Raw genomic sequence first — 18,210 nt, forward strand, 5'->3', positions numbered from 1 at the left:
TCATAAGGTGACTTGGAAGGAGGCAGAGGAGATGTAAGAAATGGTTCATCATAAGTCTTTCACCATTACTATAGTAAAAATTCTCAATTATCTCATAAATGGCAAGAGAGAACTCTAATGGAGCAAAATCATACATGGAAGATTCAAGACTAAACCATAAATGGATACACTTTTATTCAACCGCGATACTCTATGAGCAAGATCATGCATACAAGGTTCTATACTATATAAATAAGAAGTCTCCACATGCTTAGACAGTGGATTACATTGAGGGAAGACTAATGATGAACGACTGACTTGGTAATGCATATGACCCGGTGAACCTGCTTGGAGTCCCCATCATTATCTTGGGGTGAAAATCATACTAGGTGTCCTCCATGTCCACATTGTCGGGAATAGAGCAGCTCGACACATTCCTAGTCAGTGTGATGGAGGCGGCGTGGGCGCCCTCGTACTTCGAAGCGGCAGTAATAGTGAGCATGCAACCGTACACCGGCTTCGTGTCAGCATCAACGACATTGCCCCTGATGCACACTACAGATATGGGGCGGCGGCTTGCGCGGGCCTTGCCGGTGCCCACGGCCAAGAGGAAGACACTGCCATCCTCCTCCGTGACTAGTAGGCGGTGGTGATCCTCCAGCGACTCTGGCAGGGTGAACGGGTAGCACATCTCGTACTTGATGTTCACCGCTGCGGGCCAGTAGTGATTGACGGACGGCACCGTGAGGTGATGCACGAGGCTCACCGGCAAGCCCTCAAACAACGGTGTGCACTCGTAGCAGTAGCAGGGTGCGTGTGCACATCTGGAACTATGCTCCGCCAATGACTGATGGTCGACGTACCTCTCGCAATCGAAAATCTTGTAGACGCATGGTACCTTGCTGGCATCGACCACGCCGTCCATGAAAGGGAGTGGCTATAGGGGACGTTGCGCCCGCCAAATGGAGCGCAGGAGGGAGTGGCTGTAGGGGATGTTGCGACCGCCTTATGGAGCGCAAGAGTAGCACACGAAGCAGTAGATGGTGTCCTTACTAGTAATCCCTAGTACTTCCCTAGTCCCTAGTACTCCCTAGATAAAAAACAGAGTTGGTGATGATGGTGTGTCTGCCATCTAGCAATATAGGTCGTCTGATCTATATCTGACGGATAGGAAGGAAACTATGGCAATTTTGCAAAAAGATACCCACACCCCTCTCCACATTTGCAAAAAAGGCCTTGCCTCGTTCATCATTATCTCCCACAACCTCATTGCTGAGAAATTAAAAAAGGAAGTCTCTTGAATAATCTGGCCTGGTGGCTGCTATCGGCGCCATCCATCCCCATGGATCCGCCCAGTCCGACCACCAGTCACCACCATGCCCCACTCCTCCTCACCTTATCTCTCATCTTTCTCGAGATATCATTTTTTTCATGAAATTCTCGAGATACCATTTTTTTGATGAAATTCTCGAGATATCATTAGTTTTCCTGCATGTGTCAATCACAATAGGTGTTTTGTAAAAAATGCATCTTGATGTTCCATGCAATGCACGAGCATCTTGCTAGTTTGCATATAATTCCAAACACCACATAGACACGTTCTATGACCATTTTACAGCTATGTTAGCACTGTAACTGCGTCACCATGAGTGTCTATGTGTCTACGTGGCTATGTGGCAAGTTATAGCCCCGGGTGTTTTAACCTGTTAGTAATGATATCTGGCGATCGTTCGCCATGAGCCCAATCCTGGTGAATCCCACATAACCGTCAGATTTCCATCCGATGGTGGCTAGTTTTTAAGCCATAGTATTTGACAAAACCGCCACCCATACACACGTACTGTAACTGCGTCTCTGGCGTTTGCAACTGCCATGTCTCCTAGTGAACGTTTGCTTGGGATTGGAGTTAGCACCAATGGCGTTACGTAGTCATTCCATGCTCGGGCATTGAAGTTTGTAACTATTTTACAATATACTAATCCCCTGGTGCTAATAGTAGAGGAGAGTAAACTAGGACATAGTAGTAGGTACTGTGATCACTCAAGCAAGTTGTCCAGCATCGATATGACCCTATGCTGCTGGGATGCGTCTCGTAAGTCAAGTGGTGTGCTGCTCCTACATTTTCATCATCACATGTCCACTTCCGACAGCACACATTCGCTTCTCCATCCTCGTCCGCACATAATCGTCCAATCTTCCATTACTGCTAGGCACCTCCCCCATCTTCCGAAACCCAAGCACAAACAATGGCAGAACCGAGCAGCGTTCGCCGAAAGAGTGGCTGGAATTTGCTCCCCACAGAGGTAATCAAGCTCATTGTTTCGCGTGTGGATAATCTCAGTACCATGCTGCTTGCCGCGTGCTCGTCAGGGTTGTATCGTTGACTCAAATCCCTCGGGTCGGTGCTTTTTAAGCCAGCTCCTTGCTTGCTGATGCCGCCTGATCTTCAGAAATGGCGTGTCACATAGCATAACGATCATAGGGTGGCGAGCATCAACCCCCTCGAATGTGATCCAATCCCTGTCACCCTCAACTACATTAATGGTATGTACAGGGTCGGCATGAACACGTGTTGGATGGTGCTCATCGATGGTCACGGCAGCTGGATGCTCGTGCAGGACTACACCCAGCGATTGATCCCCCTTCCTTCGATTAACACTGCACTACTTTGGCACCGCAGCCCGGAATACTCAGAATCTTACAGTAGCCAACATGATACCAAGTTTGATTTTCTCAAGGTTGTAATCTATCAAGTGCCCACAAGATCTGTGAATTATAAAGACTTCAGGCTAATTCCGTTCTTTAACCGCGGTCTGGCCTATCTGACAGGCCACTGCGGTAAGTGGATAAATCCGCACGTTCATCGCACGATCATACATCCTCCATGGTTCTCTGATGCCATTGAACACAAGGGCTTCATTTACATCATGGACTCCATCTACGGCTGGACGTATTGCTGGCCTACTCCAGTCATTGCTACAAACGGCTGTTACAACAGTATGTTACACTACAAAAAAAAGACACATCCATGAAATTTTGGGCCGAATGAATTTTTTTTCTGTCATACATATGACACTTCTATGACGATAATTGTGACAAAACCCGGTATCCTCATAGATGTGGTGGGCTCCTACTTCTATGAGAAAAAATCATGACAGAAAATGGGCTTTTCATCCTGGGCGGGCCGGAGACGCAGCTGCATGACATTCTTTGGGCCATCCATGACGGAAAAAACCATGGTAGAAGCGAGGTCGAGGAAAATTTTGGGGAGTTCCCGGTTACGGTGGGTGGTCGAGGGCCGAGTGATGCTCGTTTCTCTCGTACACGTACGCGTGTGTGTGCGAGGCGTTGGCTCTAACTGAACCTGAGCGAGGCGTTGGGCTCTAACTGAACCTGAGCGATTGCACTGCAGGCTACGCGTTACTGAACCCGAGCGATCAATTGATGGCTGTTAACTGAACCCGATCGAGGGATTCCTTCGCTACTGCTGCTAACTGAAGCCGATCGATGCTACCTCTCTGGATGAACAGTGAGTGTTGCAGGGGGGTGGATGAGCAGTGAGCGGTGGGAGTGGATGAACATGACCCGTGTTGTTGCCTCTGGATGAACAGGACCCCGATCGATCGAGCCGGTTGGGGCTGGATGAACAGGACCCCGTGGAGGGTTGGATGAACAGGACGATCCCATGGAGGGCTGGATGAACAGTAGATAGTGGAAGGATGGATGAATAGTAGCCCGTGGAGGGGTGGTTGAACAGGAGCCCATGGAGAGGGTGGTTGAACAGTAGCCTGTGGAGTAGCGCGCGGTGGAGGCTGGATGAACAGGAGCCCGTGGATGAACAGTCGCAGGTGGATACTGGAGGAGGTCAACGGTGGATGAACAGTAGCCCGTGGAAGCTGGAGGAGGTCGACGGTGGAGATGAACAGTATCCCGTGGAGTCCCGTTTTACGGTACGCCACACCCCTCCCGATGAACAGGACCCCCGTTTCGACCGTAGCGCTCCAACACAAGTCAGTTTCGTCCGTTTTGCGGTACGCCACACCCCTCCCGATCAACGGGACCCCCGTTTTGACCGTAGGAGGTCCTTTCCTCCGTATTGCGGTAAGCCAGACCCCTCCTGATGAACAGCATCCCATTTTGAATGTGGCCGGTCGAACACAAGGCCGTTTCCTTCGTTCTGCTGTACGACAGGCCTCGTTTCCATCACATGTTCCGTCCAAGCCCTTCCGATGAACACGACGATGCATTCCATTCCGAGCCAGCCAGTTGGCTCCCCATGAACACGAAAACGACGTTGTTTCTCCGTTCCGACCCAGGCATGTACACGAGTCCTGGCCGTACGTATGCGTGAGTAGGCATTCGAGACCCCGCCTGTAGGTATGTGCGTGGCCATATTTTCTTTCTTGCACCCTGGCCGTTGTACGTACATGTACATGCTATGTGCGCGCCTCTACTACGACACGTGCGCGCCACTACATCCACCAGTATGTACATACACGTTCGCGACCAGAATGACAACGCTACGTATGCTTCGACCAGGTGGGTTCCGACTGTTAGGCACTTCCTTGCATGCGAAGATGTAGCTGGTGGGTCCCAGCAGTCAGGGGGCGAATCGTTTTTTTGGACGCACTTCCTTGCATGCGAAGATGTAGCTGGTGGGTCCCAGCAGTCAGGGGGGGAATCGTTTTTTTGCCCAAACGCACTTCCTTGAGTGCGAAGATGTAGCTGGTGGGTCCCGGTAGTCAGGGGGAAATGGTTTTTCATGAAATACGGTGGCCCGTCCGGTGGGTCCCTGCTGTCAGGTGGAGGAATAATTATTTTGCGCGTAATAAGGAGGCACTTCCTTGTTGCAGCCGTGGACCCAACTGTCATCCTCTCCACGTACAGTCCACTTCAGATGCATGTCGGTTGTTGACCACGTTGACCAGGCCGCGCCGAGAGCACCAGGGCGGTAGACGACGGCGAGGCCTAGGAAGGGAACGAGACGGAGGCAGGGAAGACTCGGCAGTTGTTTCCCACGCAGAGGGGAGTATGACTGTACGAGGGTTTACTAGTTCGTCTGCCGTCGCCGGAGAATAACAACAGGTGTGGGCGAGTAGAGGGATGGCTAGGCCAGCGATGGGAGTACGGTGGGGCGGTGAGGCCTGCGCAGCAGCACAGCCGGCCGCGGGGAGGATGGAGCAGGCAGTCCCGTCGGCGCTTGTTTGAGCGGCTGGAGCAGGAAGAGCAGAGATTGAAGAAGCACGACGGCCGTTGGATGGAAATCCAACAGTCACTGCTTGTGCGTCAACCTTTTTTTAGGAAAGCCTCAAATCTGTGGAAAACAGCATACGTCCCATCTGCCATTATTTCTAATAATTTACAGCCCATTTGCTAATTCTTAAGGTTTTTTTGGAGCACATATTCTTTTTGTTAGCATTACAACCCATATTGTGGCCACGGTTAAAAAATTATATGAATTTTTGCATATTTCGGTGCGGTCCGAACTGTTTTTAATCCTGAAATTTCGAGTCACATTCAAACTGATTTTAAAAATAAATATATATCAATATCAAATCCACCAAATTTTCCATGCATTAAAATCAATGCAATTTAAAATCTCAAAATGAAAAAAAGAAATTTAAAACTAATTTCCGGTTTGATGTGTTTTAAAAATGTACATCCCATTTCTCATTACTGATAGGCCATTTTCTCGGCCAGCTGAATGAAGCTCTCCTCGTCTTGAAAGATTTGCAGCCCAACAAGCCTGACAAAGTGACTTACTTGGAAAATCACAAAAAGATGGGTTGTGGCCATGGACCCAGCTGTGAGGCTCTCCACGTATAGTACTCTTCCGGTGGAAGTCGGTCGTTGACCACATTGACCACGCCGCACCGAGAGCTCCAAGGCGGTGGACGACGGCGAGGCCTAGGAAGGGGAAGACGCGGAGCCGGGGAAGATGTGGTAGTGGATGCCCACGCAGAGAGGAGTATGAGGGTTCACTGGTTCGGCTGCGGTGTGAGGCTGCCGTCGCCGCACAATAACAGGGGTGTGTGGGTGAGTAGATGGATGCCCTGGGACAGCGGTGGGAGTAGTAGGGGCGGTGAGGCCTCCGTGGCATCACAGCCGGCCACGAAAGGCAGGAAAACGCGGCACGACCGGCGCTGCTTTGGGTGGCTGGAGCAAAAAGACCAGAGGTTGAAGAAGCACTACAGCCGTTGGATGGACATCGTACGGTCACTGCAGCTAGAATCGTTTATATTGACTAAGTTGACAAAGCCCTTGGTACGCGTCAACTTAGTAGGCCCACAGGTCAGCTTCAGAAATGGTGCGCCCTAGATGTCAGGGGGAGGAATCATTTTTTGGGCGGCCGAAGCTAGTATATCCGAGATTGAAGAGGAAGCACGACATCCGTTGGATAGACATCCAACGGCCACTGCTGCTAGAACCGTGTGTTGACTATAATAAAATGACAAAGCCTTGCATATGCGTCAACCTTTTTTTAGGGGACGCATGAATTTGTAGGCCCACAAGTGTGTGGTAGAGAACTTATAGCCCATTTGCGATTTGTAAGAATGTACAAGCCATTTTTGAATTCTAATGGAATTTACTACAGCCCATTTACAGTTTTTAAAAAGAACAACCCATTTTCTCGCTAGGACAACGATTGATAATTTCAACCAACCGTTCAAGACAGAACTCAATAAAATTTTCCCACATTTCGATGGGATCCGAAATATTTTTATCCTGAAATTTCTAGTCAGATTAAATATAATTTGTATTACATAAAAATCCAATGAAACATTGTGCGTGCAACAATTAAAAATTAAGATTTTCAAAATCCATAAATAATATTTTATAAACTAATTTCGCGTTTGGTGCATTTTTTATAGTTACTGCCCAGTTTTTATAATTACATCCCATTTATTATTTTTTAAAGCCCATTTTCCTGTTAATCCTAATGCATAAAATTTGCAGCCCAGCGGGGCGGAGAATAACAAGTTGACCTTGCCTGGGTATTCCTCAAAAAAACGTATAGCTGGGCTAGCCATTTCCATCTTGAAAATATTAATATCTGGGCTGGATATCTGGCCTGGGCTAGACGGGCCACAACTCGCCCAGTTAATACCCTGCTCTCCTCTGAACAACAACGAAAACATCACCAAGAAAAACTTTGCAGCGCTCATGCCTCAAAAACACAAATACTGCTCGAGCTGCTTGGTCCCAGCTGTCGGCCGCACCTTGTGCAATTCTCTCGTTTATATTGACTACATAGGTTGACAATGGTGTGGGACCGTGATGTCAGGAAACCAGGAGGAAGCAAAACAAATATAGTTGTACATAATAAGGAGGCACTTGCGTACGTACGGCAATGGCCCTACTGGGCCCCTACTGTCATCCAATCAAAATAAATTCATCCCCTGAATCCTCATGTTCGTTGACCATGTTAACAATGCTAGGCGCCACGGCGAGGGCAATAACTCGAAGGACGACGGAGAGGGCCTCGCGGGCCCTTACGGATGGTCTGATACAGCGCCCGCTGCTCATTCAGGAAGCCAGGATCATCGAACACCTATGAGCACCTTCGAGAGACTGACACAGCATGAAACGGTAAGGCCGCGCTTGGGAGCTCTGGTTTATTTCACACATGTATTAGGATACAAGTGTGATTTACTGTCATCGGAAACAATGCGTAAAATACATGTGTAATGAAACCGAGGGCCCGAGGTCTGTAAGTAAAACCGGCGGGTTACACATGTAATTTGAGAGGCCAATGTATATTTTACTACTAGTCGAAATCGGCCAACCAAGCGCTTTGCTCGAGACCATATGCTTTTATTTACAAGCGTCAGTTTTACAAGCAGTTTTGGTTAGAAAACGATGATCCAATCACGGCCTAAGATGATGAGTTGGTCGGAAGATCATATGGTTTCACGTCTAACCTACCCGACTTATCGTATAGGCTATGAATGAAAGATAAGATGATGAACTTCTTATGCACGGATACAACAGAAGAGGATGATCTTCTTAACAAGCAATTCACTAGCATTAGATCGACATGCAAAACAATACGAAGCATTATTCTCAGGAGCACGGTGAATAGCTCGTGATGTCGCATGCTACAACATTTCAAGCTCAACTTTGCAATCAAACACAAGGCCTGGCATTACATAGACAATTCAGAACAAACTCTTAACACAGGAATACCTCAGCAGAGTAACTATTTACTTCTAAAACTGAACACAGGAGTACGAAAAAATGATCGGCACTGCTCACAGCAAAGGGCGTCCCACTCAAAAATATCAATGAACAAATTTTGACAAGGTTTTCCAATTCCAATATATATTGCACAAGGCCTGGCATTACATAGACAATATTCAGAACAAACTCTTAACAAAGGAATATCTCAGCAGAGTAACTGTTTACTTCTAAACTGAACACAGGAATAGGGAAAAACGATCGACGCAGCTCACAGCAAAGGGCGTCCCACTCAAAACTATCAAATGCATGTCTTCTTGCTAACATCAACAATTAAACTTTGACAAGCTTTTCCCATTCAAAAATTTGTAATGCCTATGATCGTGGAGTCCTGTCATGGATTCTTATACTTGTTTGGGCACTTTTTGAGTTGCCGATGCTCTCTGCAGACTAGTCATGTCACCAGCATCTACTAATACTATGTAAAGCTTCACGGTCATTCCTTCTGTAATGTAGCACAAACAGTGACTGCTTCTTTCTGCAAAGTGAAACGACCAACTGGACCCAGTAATGCAGCAATTTTCCTTGGACACATTGGCTCCTTTTGTGCAGTTCAACTAAAATCAAAGTCGGAATAAAACCGAGCTTTAATTTGGATATCCCTGTAAGCAACAATAGGTATAAGGGAAACAATTACTGAGAAATAATGGTTGATGACTTGTACTCCTAGAAGAAAAGCATCTACTAATCTACCTTATCTTAATGGGAAACAAAGCAGGAGAGTAGCAATTCTCCATCAGTGTGATTCATTCATATTAACCGAGACATTATCTTAACAATGCCTTGTTTCAACATTTATAAAGAACGACAAAGCAAAAAAGTACCATTCCTTAAACAATGCGACTGATTCATTTTAACACAAACATTATCTTAACAATACCTTGGTTAAACATGTAGAAAGAACTACAAAGCAGGATAGTACCATTCCTAAAACAATGCGACTCATTCGTTTTAACAGAGGCAAAAAAGAAATCAATTACTGGCCAATAAAGGAGGATGAAAGATGCGGCCACAAAAATGGTAATCCCGCCAATCCCTAACAAGTATTGCAGTTAATTAATTCCGAGAGTGGCATTGCTTAATTTTACCAGCGACCTTAGATTAACAAAAAGCACTAGGGGACAGTGGGCGCAACAACAGCACATCTGCGTTGGTCCCATATTTGTTCTCTTTGAACCTTTTTCCTATGGGAGGGAAGCAAATCTAGTATTGCACAAATACCCGACCCCCCTGTTTCTTTCCGTTACAGATTTGTGTACTGGGTTACCCCCTTTTTCTCTTTTTGACCAACAAAGCAGCTGGATAGCCAGTCTGTACTACTTTCCGTCCTTCCTTTCCTCATTGAACCACGTACTAGATTCATGCTCCACCCCACCACACCCTTCTTTCCTCTTTGAACCAAGACCTAGATTCGACTACAGATCAAAAAAGATCCACATGCAGCTAGAGAAACGACGGTTTCAAAGAAACTTATATCTTAGGGTCGTCGGGATGTGGCAAGGCATGCAGCAGGAGGTCGGATCTGCCCACACTAGTACGGCAGCGAGGAAGAAGAGGTCAGTGGCCCTACCGCACACGCGCTGAGTGAAAGAGAACAACGCAACCGGCAGTGGATTGCCTCCATTGCCGAAGGCGATAGAGTGAACGCCGCACCTCCTCCCCTTCCCGGTGCAACGGGATCTGGATGCCTCCTTAACCAGCTGTGAGGGGGGAGAGAGAGACAAGAGGCCAACACAGTCTTTTTTAGATCTGGTGAAGAGAGGGTGAGAGACTGTGAATATAGCAAACCCTAGCAAAGGAACGCCGAGCCTCCAGCGTGTATATATATGTAGTGTGGCGACAGTGTGGAGAGTGCAAACCCTAGCGAACAAGCACTGAGGCTCCAGCTTATGTATATATTGTAGTACGGACTGAGCTCCTGTGCCTTAACTGCACCTGCTTTTGGCTGTATGATAGGTGGGCCAGCCACATTTTGGGCCCACCTGTCATAAACCCAAAGGCAGGTTAAAGTAAATGAAGCTGCATCCATATAGTACTCGTGTATACGACCAATATATAGTGGAGTGGTTTTCTTATTCTCCCCATAACAATCATATTAAATTGTGTAAGTACGAAACGAAACTCTTTATTTAACGTACCAGTGAAGAAAACTACTAAGTACTCCCTCTGTCCCATAATGTAAGACGTTTTTTCATATTACGTTGGTGTCAAAAAAACATCTTATATTATGGGACGAAGGGAGTACTTCCGATGAACTAATGATCCATACGTCCTGGTCGCACTTCCTATCCTTCACGTGCGGTACACTACCCTGTCTTAAGTGAACAACCACACATGCGCCAATTTATCGGAAACGTGTGAGAGTGTGTACAAATAAAGAATTTGAATTTCAATTATCAGAAAGGTTTGAGAGTATGTACAGTTTGCCCTCTCTAATAATTATGGTTTGTTGTGTTCGGCCTAAACTTGGTCAAACTTTACAAAGTTTGACTTCAGTCAAATCTAATATGTGGAGTAAATAAAAATGGAGGGCTACTACGTCCATCCGGGTTTTTAGTCCACACCATTTTTCCAATCAAATTTAATAGCAGGACAAATAAAATTACAGGGGAGCTGGAGACAAAGTTGTGAGAAGGCTTAGAAATCAATACAAAACTTATGCTCTTAGTACCAACGTTGATCCTTCTTCAAGGAAACATTTGGTTCATAGCCAATTGTGTGATAAAATTGCACCAACGTGAAAGATGACTGCGTCTCCAATGCAACCAAGGTGAACTGACGAAGGATATCATCTTTGTGGGTAACAAGCAAAGAGCACTGTTGGAAGACATATTGTTTTTCATTGAAAATCAATCAGCTTCACCAGCTGACGCAACCATGAGGCGCAACCATGAGCATCGATAGGTCATCATGGTGATGCATCATCCATTTGGCATCAAGCTTGGGTGAGGCACCTATGAAGTTCGACAAATCCTCACTTTGGTATGTTTCTTCTCAGTAATCAAGCTCGAGGAAGGAAGAACCATGTGGCAGAGGACAGTGAGGCAGAACAACAATGGCCATCCAATTTTGTGCAGTTCCACTAAAATTGAGGAAGACATGCCCGGGTATGGAGATACGCATCGCTGTTTCCAAAAATATAAAAAAGGGATATAGTGTTGTTACTTTGTTTTACAAGTTTAACAACGACATCTCAATTGTCAATAAGAATTAATGAAAGTACACCAACAAACAGAAGCATCATGATTATCTTGATGGGAACTAAACCAGGATACCCGAGAAAAAAAGCATTTTTTCATTTAATCAGTGATAGTATTAGCTTAGCAGCAGCAATAGGAGCATATGAACAATGACCGCACAACCACCTTTCAGCTTTTGTCAAAACAACATGTATACCTCCACCGAGGCATAAATCAGGACAACTTTTCGAGAGGCATTTCCTCTATAATAGTAGGTGATGTTGGACCAGCCGACGAACCCTAGCTACTATACATGGGGAGCGGGGGAGTAGTCGCACAGAAGAAAACTCGCATGTAGCAACCTGGGGATTTGGACGAGTACAAGAAGTTATACCTCAGGTGCGCGAGATGTCGCTTTAGGCGGGCGGGTGGGATCTGCCCACACGACAGCACCGAACAAGGGCGCGGAGGACCTTCGTCCGTGCCAGCGTCGGCTCTGGGAGGATGGTGCGCATCGGCTTCCTCCACCGCCGACGGTGACAACGTCAATGCTGCACCTCCTCACCTCCTACAGCGGACAGGATTCGGCCGGATCTATGACCACCGATGAGGAGAGAGATAGAGTGGACACTGTCATCTTGTTTTGATATGGAGAGGGTGAGAGAGCGAGACGTGAGAAACGCTATCAAACAAGAGGCTTTAATGGAGTAAAAAATCTCTCCATAGCAGTGGTTTTAAATAGAATACGCGCGTTTCTGGAAAAAAGAAATGAAAACTAGCAGACAATTTTTTAATGTACCAAGAAAGAAAACTCGATCAAAAACACGCCCCGCTTCCAGGTCGCGAGAGTCGTCGTGCACACACACATAGACATAGACATGAATATCCGTTTTTGCGTAAAATTCCATTTCCATATCCATCTCCAATCATACTTGTCCAACTGGCACATTATTTACGTTGTTATAATTACATATGCAGCAATATCAACACACAACATCTCTTGTTTGCGGGCATCCGGACCACTGCCACGACCGCTCCTGACCAACCCGAACCCTCTGCATCACCCGTGCCGCATTCATGCCCGGCCAGAGCGGACGCGACCTCTCACTGGCACCGGCATTGAAGCGGCGCACCGCCCGAGAGAGCGTCGCCCGCTCCGCTTCCTAGTGCACGCGACTACTCCACGTTCAAAGGTCACAATAGCCAGCCACAACATGCATGTAAAAAGTTCTTGGGAGTCCATGCTATAGCTAGCTGTCCTCCCCCAACTCGTCAATCTCTTCCTGTAGAGTAGTGCTAGTACTCCATGGCGCGATCCATCGACAAGCAGGCGGGAAAGTTATCGCATACTCGGTTTGCGGTGAGTGGCATGCCGAGCGACCGTGTGGGGTCGATCCATGGAGGAGGGTGAGACACGAACGCGACATACGTGATTTAAATGTTGGTTTTGCTCGATGGCGCGATCCAACAAAAAGAAACGTTGGTTTTTCTCCATTTCCATTTTTTCTCCGGAAAAACGGAAACTTTCCAGTCCATTTTCAGTCCTACTCCAAGGTTGCCCTGTTACAACATTCCATCAAATACAAAGGAAAACTAACACGCATGCTGATGCATCTCAATGATTCACAGATCATAGCCAATATTTACTTCAGAACTAAAGACAAAAGTTGTGAGAGCGTGTACGAAAGAAAAACTACTGATGGGTTCACTATGACTTAAACCCTAAACCCTAAACATGATTTAATTTCCTGGCCAGGTAGAACCTGTCGAAGGAAAGACGGCTGGCACCCTCGGATCATACGATGCTTTTGTGCAGTTCCACTAAAATCGAGCTGAGCATCCCTGATGGCAAAGATATTGAAGAAGTGTGATTAGAATAATAGTACTGACACTAGTTCATGAGACATAAACTCATCACAAGTAGAAGCCGGTAGAAGTAGAGAAAGATCTACATGGAGATGGAGCTACGTGGGGAGCTACGGCAGTGCAGCAAGCCGGCTCCAATAGGAAGATGGACTACCTGGTACGTCGGGCTGTAGCTAGAAGGGCGGTTGGGACGCGACATCGGCCCATACCGCGGTGACCTCCGATTGGGACGTACCGATTGTGGGTTTTCTCCCTCGCCGATATCGACCGCGTCTATGTAGAACATTGTTCCCTTCCCCGAGCTGCAGGATCAGGCCGGATATGTGACCAACGGTGGGGCTACCGTCATTCTTTGCTTGTGAAGAGAGCAACCCAAGCAAGCAGGCTTGTAGCTTAGGCTCCTGCTAATATATATATATATATATATATATATATATATATATATATATATATATATATATATATATATATATATATATATATATATATATATATAGTGGATTTCTTTTTCTCTCCATAAAAACCATTTTATATTGCGTTTGTGCCATTGAAGAGTGAAATGATGGTTGCTTCTTCCGACTAACTTACTATGTGATTTGACTGCTCCTTAGTGGCCCCTACATGTACTCCCCCTATGTCTATGCAACAGTGACACATACACATGGGCGCAAAAACGCACGCGACGCCCTAATGCATGCATGTCCGAGCACACGATGGAACACGCATGGTCACGCTCAAGTGCTCAACGTACACGTGCATGCACACACATACTCAGCCAGGGTGAGCTAGTGACCATATAAAGACCGGAAATGTATATATTGAGCGCAATGAGCGCATTATGAAGTCCACTGACCGTATTTTTACAAACATACAGTGACAGACGGTGTATTTATCTCGTTTGAAATTAAGCCATATTAACCGGAGAGGAGGCAGTATGGACTAGCATTACTTTGTTGTGTCCCATCAACTTGCCGAACGAGGAGAAGCTTGCAGGACGGGAGAAGCTTGCGCGCGGTGGCTTGCAGGACAAGGAGAAACTTTTGAGTAATGTTGTGGACGTGTAACAGTTAATTCGGTGTCAGATTGCCAGAAGCATACAGTACTAGTTTGACTTCCCGAAGAGGCAAACAGCCAAGCGCAAAGTAGGATAGATACTGCCTTGATGTGTCCCCTCAACTCACTGAACGAGGAAAAGCGTGCTTACTATTACACCTCTCCCTCGCCCATGTGTGTGGTGGATTGCAGGACAAGGAGAGGGTTTTGACTACAGCGCCCTCTACCTCTCCCTCTCCCTCGCCCTCGCCCTCGCGGCGGATGTGCAGCAGTTCAATCGGCGTCAGATTTCCAGAAGCATATTGTACTGTAGTATCATCATTGTTGGACCTTCCGAAGAGGCGAAGAGCCAAGTATGCACTATACTAGTATTAGGAACCAGATGGAGGAGCGTCTGCACTCTTATTATATTTTTAAAATGTGCTAAAGCAATCTTCAACACATTTGGTTCTCTTCGAGGGTTCTCGGATGTGATAATGGAAGTTGATTGCATGGAACACTCACCACAATTATCGCTTAATTCTGGCTCATATCCTGTTACAAATAGGAGCGCTCGATAATATTTCCTCTTTTTTTGTTATTCAGCATGTAAATAGGTCAGCAAACCTTGCGGTGCATCTTTGTGCGAACCGTGCTTGCTGCACTTTGAATGTGGTCGAGAGCTAGCTTGATGAAACACCTCGCTTCCTACTTCTTTTCTTGCGGGATACCTCGCTTCCTAGTGACCAGTGTCTTGGCTGATCATCCTAAGAATGCTTATATATGAATAAAGCTCTCTCATTTACCCGCAAAAAGATTAAGCCATATTAACCGGAAAGGAGGGAGTATGGACTAGCACTACTTTTCGATGTGTCCCGTCAACTCGCAGAATGAGGAGAAGCTTGCAGGACAAGGTGAAGCTCGCTTACGCCTTTTGACTAATCCAACCTACCCTCGGTGGACATGCATCAGTCCATTTGGGGTCAGATTGTCAGAGGCATACACTGTAGTACCCAACATGCGGAGTACCATCATTGTTCGACTTCACGAAGAGGCGAAGAGCCAAGCACAAGGTTTAGTAGTAAGAGTACTACTACTACTAGAACCTCATGGTGGAGCGTCTGTACTCTTATTTATTTTAATCTCTGATGAAGTACACGTTTATTCAGGAGAAGGGCGGAAAACAGCAGCCCAACATGTAATGATGATATCGATCAACCAACCATGCTCGAATATATCTTGGCCTCTGTGCGAGTGCGTCTGTGTGTACTCGCTCCTCGTCTCTCTCAAGGAACGGCGGGTTGGCCATTTTGTCGTCAATTGAGATCGGTTTGCTCACACTCCTGTCCCACATGTCAGTGTTATGCCAAGACGAGGTGTGTTGACCGACTGGCCATACGCGTACTTGGTTTTGCACCTTCATATACTACTCCTCCCCCCGTCACAGTTTACAGGGCGCGTTTCATTATGATGCATTTTTCTCAATGCATTTCCACCACCAGAGAGACTTTAGACGCGTTTGGTTTTATCCTCAATTAATTAGGGCGTGGTAACCACAATCAAGTCCACAATTTTCTCTTGATGTACTACTACGGAGTGGAGTAAGTGCATGCATGTGTGTACCCGGGGTGGAAGCACTGCATGCATGTGTGTATGCATTATTTCCTCTAGTAATAGACGCCGTGCTATAACTACCAATGCTATTTTTCAGGCCGATCGCTAGTCGCCTTGGTCCCAGAGATTTTTTTCTTTTTTCTGAAGCGCGCTCTATAAAACAGTGACGGATGGAGTAGTATGAGCGGATTCAAAGAAGAGCATATTGATGGTTGCTTCTTCCGAGCAACATACAATGGGAAAGGTGGGGCTTATGATTTGACTGCTCATTACTCACTATTAATGCGGCGCAATGACTAGGCTGAGTCTCCCGTGCGGTTGTGCACTACCCCCTCGGTTCTTAAATACACTCCAGAGTATTTGTGTTTCTAGAAATTTCAAAGAGTGACTACTCAAATATTTTTCTTTTTAGAGATTCAAATGGACTACTACATATGGATGTATATAGACATATTTTAGAGTGTAGATTCACTCATTTTGCTCCGTATGTAGTCACTTGTTGAAATCTCTAGAAAGACAAATAGAGTATTTAGGAACGAAGGGAGTACACATACGATGCAAAATGAGTGAATCTACACTCTAAAATATGCCCATTTGAAATTTGTAAAAAGACAAATATTTAGGAACGAAGGAGTATAATTTTGTGCATGGCACATGGACCCGGATGCTGAAGAGGCTTCTGGCAATGCTACCAAGCTTCCATCATTTGTTTACATAATTGACATACTATACAAATAATTTTCCAGCGACATGAAATTGTACAATGGTGTGAGCATTCAGCTTTTGTTTCGTGTGTATCGATGCTCTTTCTGAAACAATAAAAAACTAACTTCCTTGCTAATGCATCTCAATTATTAGTAGATCGGAGCTAATATTTAGATCACGACTGAAGACAAAGTTGTGAGAAGGTGTTAAATTGAAATTGATCCATGCTTTCATTGGCAACAACGTCCACCCAACTCTATCTAAATCAACAAGGCATGTTGGGAAAAAAGTAATTGTCTGGAGCATGCAACATTCCGATCATTTTGTGCAGTTCCACTAAAGTAGAGCTGGGCGTCCCTGTTCCAAAGATATTAAGTGTGATTAAAATAATAGAGGACTACTGATGAAACAATAAACACACAAATAGAAGCCGGTCAGCTTTGAAGTCTCTCTTAAGACTAACTAGTTGGAGAAGATTAGGCTCGGAGTTGGATGAGGAGGATAGAGCAAAACCAATCTCCCTTTGTGCAGTCGCACTGAAATGTAGAGACGTTGCCCGTGTGAGATTTTAGTACAACTGCACAAAACACTCTCAAGAAAAAAGTGATTTGTGCAGTTCACCAAAAGGTCGTAATAGCAACGAGGTGAAATGGATAGCCTTGTTTGCGAAAAAGAGGTAGAAAGGAAAGGAAACAATTACTGGCCAATAACAGTTGATGACACATGCGACGACAAAAAAGAAGCATATTCCTTGTCCTAAGGGAAGATAACAACACGGTTGTGTTTGTCTAAAACGGTGTGAGGACGAGATTGCAATATGGAAAGTACGTCGGACGAGCTACGTTTTGGGCAAAGAACTATGGAAGATCCACATGCAGTGACATGGGAAGACGGGTAGTGGAGCAAGGTCGGAGGGGATACCTGGAGATCGTCGGGATGTAACTAGGTGAGCGGCAGCGGGCGGAATCTTCCCATACTGCGGCAGCGAGCAGGTGGTGTAGGCCCTAGCGCACCGGAGCTTGGTCAGAGAGAACGGCGTGTAGCGCAGATCGAGATGTGCTACCTCGGCACCGTCGAATGGAGAAACGATGCACTTCCTCCCTTCCCCTCGGGGGACGGGATGCGGCCGGATCACTGACCAACGATGAGAGAGAGAGGCCACCGCAGCCTTGTGTGAGATACTCTGAAGAGAGACAGACCAGGCAGGCAGGCTCCATTGTTTATAGTGGAGCGGACTATCGTTTTCTCCATAAAAATCATTTTATATTCAGTGCACGTGCCATTGAGCGCTATAACTTTATTTAAAAACAACGCGCCAACGCGTCAAGTCGAACTTTGTTTCGTGCGCGCGTGGTACCACGACCTCCCTAGGTAAACAACCGCTACAAGCGTTCAAATTAGCACGTGGGCTACCATTTCGTAAAGAAATGAGCTCCACCGTGTACCCGCGCGGGTGTGGCTGGGCACGAAGCGTGAGTACATGCATGGTGCACCTATTCTCTTCTTGTATACGTACACCACCTACATGGGGTTGTGTGAGAGAGATACAAACCTAGAGAGATATAGTATGTTGGGTTCGTGAGAGTTTTTTTTGTGG

Source organism: Triticum dicoccoides, chromosome 1B (genome assembly GCF_002162155.2).
Source record: "Triticum dicoccoides isolate Atlit2015 ecotype Zavitan chromosome 1B, WEW_v2.0, whole genome shotgun sequence".
NCBI lineage: Eukaryota > Viridiplantae > Streptophyta > Magnoliopsida > Poales > Poaceae > Triticum > Triticum dicoccoides.